Source organism: Triticum dicoccoides, chromosome 6B (genome assembly GCF_002162155.2).
Source record: "Triticum dicoccoides isolate Atlit2015 ecotype Zavitan chromosome 6B, WEW_v2.0, whole genome shotgun sequence".
NCBI lineage: Eukaryota > Viridiplantae > Streptophyta > Magnoliopsida > Poales > Poaceae > Triticum > Triticum dicoccoides.
In genome coordinates, this window is record NC_041391.1 from 111,565,569 (window position 1) to 111,573,968 (window position 8,400).

At 43.3% G+C, this 8,400-nt stretch overlaps 1 pseudogene; it reads right to left on the reverse strand.

The window, feature by feature from the left end:
• LOC119320865 overlaps positions 1-8,400 on the reverse strand; it is a 144,034-nt pseudogene that overhangs the window by 731 nt on the left and 134,903 nt on the right.

Here is an 8,400-nt window from a genome sequence, read left to right on the forward strand (position 1 = left end):
GCGGCCTCGTAGGCGCGCGGGGCACGGATCTGGTGCGGGAGCGCGGCCTCGCAGGTCGTCAGGCGCGGGCGGCATGACGGGGCTGGTGGCGGTGGGCGGTGTGCGGCGAGCGGGCGCAGAGGTAGCCGGCGTGCGGCGGAGGTTCGGGCCGCACACCGCGAGGTGTGCGCGGCTCGGCGCGCGGATATGGCGTGCGGGAGCAGCGCCGGTGCTTCCTGTTCTGGATCTCGCGAGGCGGTGGCAGCGCGGATCCAGTCTCCGGCGAGATGTGCAGCCTGGAGGGGTCCCGAGGCTGCGTGGAAGGGCGGCTGTGTGTGGCGCTAGGCGCTGCTGGAGCAGTGAGACTCCGGCCGCGGTCGGATGCGGGATGCAGGACCTGATCTGGTCTCTGCAGGCCCGCCGTCGGGGAGGATTGGTGGTGGCCCTGCACAGTGGTGGCGCACTCGCTGTGTGGGGGGTGTGCGGTTCAATGGAGGCATGGGTCGTCCTCGGCCTGCTGCGTGGGAGTGGCTGCCCCGGGTGAAAGTCTGGCCGGTGCTGGCCGGTCGGCGGCGACGGCGCCTATGGGCGTCGCTATTCTCCTTGGAGGCGCCGTCGGGAATATCACAGCCAGATCTCCCGGATCAAGTCCTTCGGGTGAAAACCCAGATCCTGCTGAAGGGTCGGGCGGTGGCGCCGTCTTCAACGTCGTTCCCCTCTTTAGGGCACCGTCCTGAAGACTTTGATCCCTTTGGTGCTTCCTACAACTGGACGTGCACGGTGGTTTCTGTGGCGACGATGACGGCGATGAGCTATGTCGAAAGCGTGGCCTTGGTGGTGGTAGTCAGCTCTCTTCTCCGGCGAGTCCGTGGGTGTGCCTCGACCGCCTGTTGCTGTGAAGTCGAAGCCGCGGTGGGGGGCCGGTGGTATACGATGACGCGCGACAGATAGCTCGTTCGGTGATCCCCCGTGACGCCACCCCTGCCTAGTCTTTTTAGTAGTTCTCCGTCGGAGTCGGAGCTGCGCTGCCTTAGTATGGAGTGTTCGGCTGCAGCTCTTAGGGCTGTTGTTTTTCTTTTCTCTTTCTTTGATCCTCGGATCTGGTCCTAGGACCTCCACCACCTTGTTGTTTTTCCGCTGCTTCCTGCTATTATCAATGAAATGCCAGCGATGTTGGATCTTTAAAAAAAAAAGGTTTCTTCCTGGTTAGAAGTTCCAGAAGAACGACCCCAAAGCTATAAACATTACTTTTCTCAGTTAGTCGCCCTGTGCGGAAGTACATAGGATCCCAATATCCTCTTGTTCCTTGAGCCTTTGTCATAACCCCAGATATATCCGTTGAAATGTACCTTGAAGCTCCAAAATCTGCTACCTTTGTTGTCAGACTGTCATCCAAAAGTATGTTAGCAGACTTAATATCTCTATGGATGACAGGTGTTGAAGCCGCTGAGTGAAGATATGCTAGAGATTTTGATGCCTCAACTGCTATTCGCAACCTGTCATCCCAAGACAATGATTTTGATCTTTCACCATGAAGATGCTCGTAAAGCGTCCCACTAGATATGAACTTATAGACCAACATAGGGACTTCGGTTTCAAGGCAGCAACCGTAGAGTTTTACTACATTTCTATGGTTGATTTGTGATAGGATAGCTACCTCATTGATAAACTCACATATCTCTTTCTCTTTTTGCACCACCTTCTTGGGTTTTTTTATGGCTACAACATGGAGGTCCGATAAAATACCTTTGTATACAGTTCCATGCCCTCCACCACCAAGTTCGCGGGATTTATCAAAATTGTTGGTTGCCTTCTCTAACTCTTCTAACGATATGATCATTCGTTCTGCAATATCAGATTTTAGAGATACCAATTGTTGTAGCAGTTTCCCCCGATTTTGCATGAAGAACTTCCGCTTCCTTATTTGTGCTCTTCTGTGTTTTAGTTTTTTTGAAATGACAAATGCTCCCAGTACAATAAGTACAATGGAAAATCCACTGGCAACTCCTATAGTGACGTTCATTCCTGAAATATACAAGCAACATGTATGAGAAAGAACCAAGTGTAAGTAGTGTTTGAGAATACTAATCTCCATATATACACTTTAGGAATGGGAGTCGTTCTAGCGTTGCTCACCTTTAAAGAACTTGTGGCCACCTGCAGATAAAGAGGAAAACTAACTTAATCACATATATATACATACATAGTAAACAAATTGTACAAGCAAATGAACCGTGTGTGTGTGTATACTATGTACGGGTGGGTGTGTGAATGGATGATAACCTGTGCATCCGTTGATGCGGTAAGGGTTCCCGTCGTAACCCTCGATGCAGTGGCAGGTATAGCCTCTATTCCTTGGTTTGCAGAGGCTGTTCTTGCTCTTGCAGATGCCAGGACACTGCAAATATTGCTTGGAGCTCACGCTTGTTGGTGGTTGTGATGAGCTGGCAGCCTGTTGCAATTGCAAGATCTCCCATTCTAGAACCATGGGAACCTCCAGGCTAGGACTGAGAGTTGGAGAGCTTACATCTTTGTTCGACCACTTCCTTAGTTGTGCAGAGACCTGGCGCTTACGGAACCATCCCTCCTGTGCGATGAGAGCATATGATGGTGGTAGCGTCTCATCGCTGCCAATGTTGGGATCAACCCAATTGATCCAGAATCCACTAGGCATGCCGTCCCTGGACATTGAGATACGTGCCTGGCAGCAGCCCCGGCCATAGCAATATAGATCATCATCGTCATTGTTGTCTCCAATTACTGTCAAACCAGTGTCTTCGTAGGTGCCATTCTCACTTGATGAACAAAAAGAGGAGCAGCCGCTGAGGATGGGCCAAGCCCGATTGCTCATGGCCCCCAACAGTTGTGACTGTACGCCGCACCCAATGAGGATGAGCTCATTATTGGTCGACAACGAGTAGGGCACCTCATCTCCAACACCCATGTTCTTGAAATCCCCGATATGTCGGCCCGGCATACCGGCGTAGAGGTGAAGGACTTGGTCGGTATTGAGGATGTGCATGGTGTTGTTGAGGAGGGAGATGTTCATAACCCGGGAGGTGCCAAGCATCAGTCGCGCGGGGTGGTGGCTCTTGTCGCAGGTGAGGTCGAACCCTGGCAAATAGCAAGTGGGAGGGCCAATGCCGAACGGGAATAGAACGCTCACGTCGCCACAAATATTGCTACAGTCACCTGCATGTACGTGCATGAACATACATCGATAGTTATTAGATCGATTGATCTAAAAAAAAACGAAAATTAAAGCGAACCATCATTCTTGATCATAATATATGCATGCATGTACTCTACACATATATAAAACTAGTATAAGTATTCTACCTATCTATCTGTCTATCCATATATCTATGTTTGTATACTATATAAAAAGAATAATGTAGAGGGAAATAAGAGATATGAGCTCCCAAAACGACTAAAGCACCCCTGCCTAATTGGCGGAGAGCTCGAGCTCCTCCACGTTGCCTCGACATCGATCGATGGATGCCTTGGGTGTGTCCTTCCTCAACGGCTGGTGCATCCAGAGCACGCAATGTCGGGCATCATGCTATGACCACCGATTGTGCATGCTGGAACACAATGGAGGACCTCGAGCTGTGATCGCAGTTGCACAAGATGGAATGCGGTCCTGCAATAGGAAAACCCGTCGGAGCTGGAGATGAATGACCTTGATGCTGGAGGCACGGTCAACAATTGCTGGAAATGGTCGATGGCAGATCTAGAACCGGGACCGCGAGTGTTGCCACAGTGACCGCGGCAAGCTGGAACCGGTGACCGCGGCAAGCTGGAACCGTCACCTCAGGATAGTGGCAGATCTAGGGGTGGGGTGGTAGGGGCCATGGCCTCCACAAACAATTTGCAAAACTTTTTTACCCGTGCATTTATATGTATATTCAATATTTTATTAACTATCGTAATGTGTTTTGACAAAGGAGCTGCTACCCTTTGTAATGTGTCCTCACATTGTGCTCAGGATGTTGCAGCGGTGTCGTGCCTAGCCAGGGCAAGGGGATGGGACTCGGAGTCGAGGAAACTGGAATCGGCAGCAGAAAAGCTGCAACCACTAGTACAATCTTATCCCCCTTGAATTTCGAAGTGGGTGGGCCTCTCGGTTTATTTTATCCAATCAAAACCAGCCAGGTAAGCCATTGCGTAGTACAATGAAGACGTAGAGTGCATGTAGCATTGCTCGGAGAAGAAAGAGGATAAGGTGTGGTGCAGTGTGTGGTCAGGAGTCGGGACACGTAGCCTTGTGCGGCCGCTCCCAAAACAACGCAAACTAGGCTGCACGTGGGCCGGGGCGTGAGTGCACGAGTGACAGAGGCGACCGGTGCCGCGCTCGGCTGGTCGCCCGACCAGGAAAGTTCACCTTCATGTAATGTTTTAGATGAAATATCGTGTACTCCCTCCGATCTAGAATAAGTATTGCAGTTTTGAACTAAGTTTAGTTTAACTTTAGTTCAACTTTAGTTCAAAACTGCGACAATTATTATGGAGTAGAGAGAGTAACATTTAACCGATTGAAGAGAACACCTGGCTAAAACATATCAGAGTGAAATATATTGAGACCGATATGTTGGATCTAAGTAGATTATTGAAAATCCCACATACAAACCGCATCAAAGGAAATTAATGGAGCGATCTTGTCAGGAGGTCCCAAAAAGGGAATCTCATGCAACTCTTTACCTCGATGAAACAAAATCTCTTTCTTACATTTGCTTTTTTATGTTACAATAACAAATAATGACATCTTATTTTGCACCGCACAAACCACAAAGTCATGGGCACACAAGAAGACGAATGCTACTATATCTTTTGTCAGGTGATACCATCCGATGTTCAAGCAACTAATTTTGATATATAAAACATTGGATTTGAAATTCTCATCTAGATGAGAATTAGCAAAGTCTCATGTAACACCTACATTATGTGATTAACCAAACAAAAAAAAATCCTCACGAATCTCCACGTAAAATCCAACAGTGTAGGAGTTACATGAGATATAGTTATTTCTCATCTAAATGAGAGCTAGGCATATTAAAAAAATAGTCTTACAGTACTATGGGGACTAATCTGCTGACCGCTCTATGATGAATTCAGATGTCTTTTTATACTAGATTAATGACATACTAAATTGTATTTCAACAATATTTATATGTGGATCAAGTTTTAAACTCATCCAAATGTACATTCATTGACCTATGTTTTTCTTAGCATAGATTTGATCCAATTAGACACATCACGTCACTACCAAAAAAAAAAAAACCTCAAACCCGCAACGGCCAGGTATTGACACGTCTGGTGCCAACAATGAGAAAAGCACATTTCAGGTCGTGGTTATAACCAACCGTGAGGAAAATACATTTATGTGACATGTCCACAAATAACAGTCTGGAAAATTATCATTATAGAGACATGAACAGTCAAAAACTCAAGAAAATTAATTTCTATCACCATTTAGGACCATGAGGTTAAATAGCAGGTTTCTCTCCGCCAGTTCATAGTTCACCGCATGATAGTTCGTGCGCATGGCGCGAAAAATATTATTTCGACCACCGGTGCCACGCCACTTAGCCATGGAAGGTCCACCATAACATGCAATCATGCATAAGAAAAAGCCATCTCAACATGCAAACATCCACCAATTCATTCAACATGCATGGAAGAAAGTCCACCACAAAATGCAACCATGCATAAAAAATACCATCTCAACATGCAAACAGGCATGAGAATTTCCATTCTAATATTATGATATTTATATTATGCAATATTAACAGTATAGACTATATTTGTTTTCAGTTTTAGTTATCATGCTACCACCCCAAATATTCATGTTCCATTAAACCAGTTCTCATTCAAATATATTGCAAAACTTCCCGCAACAACATGTGGGGTACCATCTAGTACAACTAAAACAGCAATCCCTTGAATACTTAAATATAACCAACTCCCAACTTAATATATGATCAGGCAGCTGACTCACGATCAGAGCTATAATGACACACGTGGATCTAATATATATCATGTACAATCAATCCACTAGAATATACTACAATCCAAACTTAAACTCTAGTTGATCCATACCAACAAGCAAGGTTGTTCTCAGGAGGAATCACTCACATGGTTTCATCTTCACAATTGGCAGCATAGATAAAAGTCACTACAATAATGGAAGGCACTTATGTACATCTTTTCCTATAAATATTTTTTCTTGTAAGATCAGAATCTTAGGAATTTTATTCTGTAGTCAAAACTCAATTTCAAAAGAAAGAGTCCAATCTTTTGAGAAAATGTATTGAGGCTTATTAGGCCATACGTCTTCCATATGTAATCAAACACACACTTGTGCTAATCTGGATGCTTTCTTAATCCATTCTGATTTAAGAGGACATGTCATTACGGTAGTAAGATAGTATTGATGATGACCAGTTGGGGTGGAATCTTATGGTGCCATGAGACTGCAAATTTCTACATGGGTGAAGACACAGTAAAAATAATATTTGTTTAGTACGTCAAACTATGTTCTCCAACTGTCGTAGTCACATTACATGGCACGGCAAATACAGTGAGCTAGAGCATATATAGGACAACCGTACTTCAAGGCGAAGAATAGCATCAAAAGAGTTAAACAAGGTACATAAAAAATTCTTCCATTATGACATTCTATGAAGTTTGCAATCAAATTTCCCTAACTTTGACCATCGAATTAAAAAAATGGTATTGAAGCTAGCCACAAGAAAAAATATCAATAATTTGTATTACATATGTTTGAAAATTTTGTTAGTAACATGGTCATATACAAAATAGTAATGGTCAACGTTTTCTATATTTCGAGAACACACATATCCATGTGTAAAACGCCATGTATTTTAGGATGGTGGATATAAATGACAAAGAAGGTGTAAAAGAGTTGTTAATATTTTGATCGGATATCAATAAGGCCATGCAATCTTTTTCATTCACTTCACTAATCATAAAAATATATATTTATACAATGTTATATGTTATTAACCTTGATATTCTGCATCACCAAATGTGTGCTCATATATGTCGAGCACACCATACTTGTTGTATAGAAGCACATATGGGTCTTCAAAAAAACGTGAATGTATTTGATTCCATAATTAAACTAGATACTAAGAAAATAGAATACACCACCTAATATTCATAAGTATATGTATTTTTTACCTTACATTTCGAAGACTCCAATCAATAGATTTTCATAAACATGCATCTGCCTATTGTGCTATGGTGGACACCAAATTTCTTTTTGTAACTATACCTCTAATATGAATAGCTCATGATCAAAACTTTAACATCGTGTACTGATATCATGTAAAGACTGTATTAATATGGTGTCCTGCGATTGGCATAAATCACATTTACCACACAATATTTATTTCATTCATCACATAATATTTTGTGCAGACATACAACTTTATATTTCCAATTTCATAATATGAAAATCTATTAACATGTGAAATTTACTCCCGAGATACTTTTAACAAACTTAATGCTTGACCATGCCCTTGCATTTGCAAGGGTTACTATGCTACATAAGAAGAAATCAAATTCAAGATATAAACATTACCATGAATGCATCAAATTAACCATTAAGAATAAATATAAACAATACTATTTGAAAGCTGAATACCTACATCACTCGATGTAGAGGGAGACTATGGTCATGCTCCCCTTTTCAGGTAAAACACCATTTCAGAAGAAAAACTAAACAATACCATTTGGAAAAAAAATTACCTCCTTGGAAAAAAACACAAATTCTATATAATTGTAACGGTAACCATGTAAATATTTGTATCCCCTTCCCATATGTGAGATCCCTTGTGAACCATGATTGACAGTTCTAGTTTACCAATTATAAACCATGAATATCAACATACATGAGTTGTTCTACTGGTAGTACCTAACTTATCGTCGAACCAAAAGGTAAAATGTACAAACAAAAGCGCCCCCCCCAAGGAATTAAGTTGCAACGTTGCATACCTGTGAGGTAACTGAAGCAGCCACCGGGCTTAGAAGGGTCGCCACGGGTTCCTTCCAGGCACTGGCATTGAAATGACCCATTAGTATTGGTACATTGGCCAAAGCATCCATTGTTTTCGGAATGCTCGCACTCATTGATATCTGCACATGTATGTACTGGAGTAAGGAAGCATACAATTAGGAGAGGGAGCATTCCAAAATCTAAATTCACCAACACCACTATCAGAAATCACGCAAGTGAGTCCACATATGTAATAAAATCCATATAATTGGATACCAAGATCGATGGGTGGAAAGAAACCTAGTGAGCTAGTTGCAGTTATATCTTCTGATCGATATTCGTACCAAGATGGTTATTAGAAGTTCATCACATTTCACTAACACTACATAGTAGAATGTTGA